The sequence below is a fragment of the Vicia villosa genome, linkage group LG5 (genome assembly GCF_029867415.1).
Source record: "Vicia villosa cultivar HV-30 ecotype Madison, WI linkage group LG5, Vvil1.0, whole genome shotgun sequence".
In the NCBI taxonomy this organism is placed as follows: Eukaryota; Viridiplantae; Streptophyta; class Magnoliopsida; order Fabales; family Fabaceae; genus Vicia; species Vicia villosa.
The window spans coordinates 70,696,561-70,700,110 of record NC_081184.1 but is presented as its reverse complement, the minus strand read 5'-3'; the positions used below and the strand labels follow the sequence as shown (position 1 = coordinate 70,700,110).

General features: G+C 36.7%; 1 non-coding gene across 1 annotated transcript; it reads right to left on the bottom strand.

Moving 5' to 3' along the window:
- Positions 1 to 314: 314 nt before the first annotated feature.
- On the bottom strand, positions 315 to 421 carry LOC131608320 (small nucleolar RNA R71). The gene has a single exon (XR_009285587.1). It is a non-coding gene; the product is annotated as a small nucleolar RNA R71 (small nucleolar RNA).
- Positions 422 to 3,550: the final 3,129 nt, after the last annotated feature.

Genomic DNA, 3,550 nt, shown 5'->3' with positions numbered 1-3,550 from the left:
GTATCGCACCACCTGCGATTGAGGCAAACAATTTCGAACTGAAACCTTCACTGGTCCAAGCTGTTCAACAGAATCAATTCTCTGGAAGCCCTGTAGATGACCCCAATCTCCATTTATCCGTGTTCGTGCAATACGCCGACACTATCAAAGCCAACAACGTTAGTTCCGAAGCTATTCGATTACGCCTTTTCCCTTTCTCCTTGAGAGATAGAGCGAGAGCGTGGCTTCAATCCCTGCCTTCCAATTCCATAACTACGTGGGACGAATTGAAGAGAGTATTCTTAGCGAGATACTTTCCGCCTAGCAAAACTGCTATGCTCAGAGGTCAAATCAACGGATTTACCCAGAAAGATAACGAATCGCTCTTCGAAGCTTGGGAACGTTACAAGGACATGCTTAGAATATGCCCTCATCATGGACTCGAACCATGGCTGATCATCCATACTTTCTATGGTGGTCTCTTATATAACACCAAAATGACTATAGATGCCGCTGCTGGCGGAGCATTAATGGACAAACCCCATGATGAAGCATACAAACTCATAGAGAATATGGCACAAAACCATTACCAATGGGGTGGAGAACGAGCCGCTCTAGAGAAAGCCCAAACCAAAGGAGGAATGTACGAAATAAGTGGTATAGACCGCGTTAACGCTAAAGTAGACGCTTTAACTCAAAAGATCGAGAATTTGACCATCACTCCTTCAGCCACCGCTGCAGCTGTAACACCTAACTGCGAGATTTGTGGATTGACTGGGCATGTAGTTGCTGAATGCCAACTCTTGACTGGAGTCCCATCTGATCAAGTAAATTACGCTCAAGGAAACCCTTATTCTAACACGTACAACCCTGGATGGAAAAACCATCCGAACTTTTCTTATAAGAACAACAATGCGTTGTACGCGCCTGGACAAGCACCTGCTGTACCACCTGGATACCAAAAAGCGCCTGTAGCTGCTCAAAACACCCCTAGGAAGTCAAATCTAGAAATCATGATGGAGAACTTCATAGCTTCCCAAAACGTACCCATGTCACAACAAGAGCCAAAGGAAACCCAAAAGAAAACAACTGATGAACAAACTGCTAAGACTGATGAGAACAATAACGAAGTGGAACCCGAAAAAGAGAAACCTTATGTTCCACCGCCACCTTATAAGCCACCAATTCCTTACCCTCAGAGATTAGCTAAATCAAAAACCGAAGCGCAATTTAAAAGATTTGTAGAACTTCTGAAGCAATTAAACATAACCATACCGTTCACAGAAGCCATAACTGAAATGCCTTCGTACGCTAAGTTCTTAAAAGAAATCCTATCAAACAAAAAGAAACTCGAGGATAACGAAACTATAACGCTTACCGCTGAATGTAGTGCTATCATCCAAAATAACATGCCTCCAAAACTGAAAGACCCTGGTAGTTTCTCTATACCCTGCGTAATTGGAAAAACCATCATAGAGAAAGCTTTGTGCGATTTAGGAGCTAGTGTTAGTTTGATGCCTCTTTCGACCTGTAAGAAACTCAATCTAGGTGAGCTTAAAGCAACAAGAATGTCTCTTCAACTAGCAGACCGTTCAGTTAAATACCCTGTAGGAATGTTAGAGAATATCCCTGTGCGTGTAGGTCAATTCTACATCCCAACTGACTTCATCATTATGGATATTGTGGACCGTCCTTTCGGGCCATACCCCTCCGTGGGTGGGATACGTGAACTGACTCTTTTTTGTCGATCGGACGCTTTCGCGTCACTTTTGAAAAAGTTTACAGAGTCGCCACCGACCTTTTATTTTATCCAATGAAGGAAAGGTTTATAAAAGAAACAGAAAAAAGACCTTTGAGAGATTCTGGGTAAGGGGGTAGGTTATACAAAGGGAAGGTGTTAGCACCCTTTGTATCCATGGTTATCCATGGGCTCTTTAGTTTGCTTAGCTCATTTGCTTTACTTTTCAATTGATTCGGAATGCTTTACCTGTGTTTTTGAAATACCTTTGCAAATAGAGTTTGTAATGATCCTTGTGCGGATATATACAAATGTTTGTTTATCTTTCGAAAGATGTTTTGAAAAGATCGTTAATTTTGTAATGATCCGTGTTTGGATGTATACAAAATATTGTCTTTTGGAAAATTCGTTTTAAAAAAACAACAGTGTATGAGAATTTTGTTTGTTTTGATTTTGAGCAAGCAAACTAGGAGGTCTACCCTGAGTTAGGAGGTCTTTATCCTTGTTCCCTTTAAAAATCTATCCATTCGTCGGATATAAACAAAAGGTTCGATTTTGTACTCGAAACAGTAGAAATGTAACTTTGATTTTGAAAAGAGTGAAAAGGGGTTACCCTAGGAGGTGCAAATGTGATTGTGATTGAATTCAGATATTTATCTTTGAAGTTAGTGATCTGACGGTTCAGTTTTATCTTTGACATACACGCAGTTTATAGGTGTGCTGGAAATTAAAATGCGGAAATGTAAAGTGCGGAAAGTAAATCTACGCTATTACATCGATTGTGCGGGAAATGTAAACTAGCCTATTTACATGAATTTGACATCCTATACATTTATCTAGGAATTTTAAATTGCAAGAAATAAAAGGCATATTTTTTGGATTTTTATGATTTATTTTAAATATAATTAATGCATGATTAATTAATTTTAAAATAAAGAAAAGATGAAAAAATGATCAAACTTAGAAAATAAGTTTAGAATATGTACAAAATGTTTGTTAATTGATTTTAGAACAAAACTAATTTTTTTGGAATTTTTGAAATTGTTTTTGGATTTTTTAAGTTAATTAAAACATAATTATATAAATAATTACACAAATAATTAAGACTTAATGATAAAATTATCCTAAATATGTACAAAATTAGTTTATGATATATAAACAATATTTAACACAAAGAACAATTTTTTTATGATTTTTTGACTAATTAAAATAATTAATAAGCAAATATATAAATACATACTAATTAATTATGAAAAATATTGAAATTTTGAAGAAAAATAAAATATTTTTATTTCAGAAAATAATATATATTTTTAGAAGTTTAAAATATTTTTTTTGTGGAATTTTTGGAATTTTTTAAGTATTTTTAATTATTTTTGCAATAAAAATAAAATAAAAATAGAAAATATAAAAAGGATATGATCTGGTGTGGCATGATTGAAAGTCCATGGTGTGGATTGCTGGATCAGGCGCGTTGGATGAAGAACTGATGGAGATCAAAGGCCCAGATGCGTGGATACATGATGCACATGGTTTGAGGTTCAACATGTGATCATGCTGAAGTCAAGGGTTCAACGTGGGGTCCACGTTTTTTGACCAGCGAATGGGATGATTAGAAATTGCCACGCAAGCGGTCAAAATTTCAGCGCCACTATTCATCATCTTCTTCCTTGGTACCTGCGAAATTAGCTGCGGATTTACTTATGGAATTTCCTGCGGATTTTCCTTCAGATTTCCATGCTTTTTGAAAACCTACAAAAACAGCCATGAACGAAAAAGAAAAGGACCCAGACTGACTTAAAATTGTCTCCTGAACACGATGGTGGTGTTAGT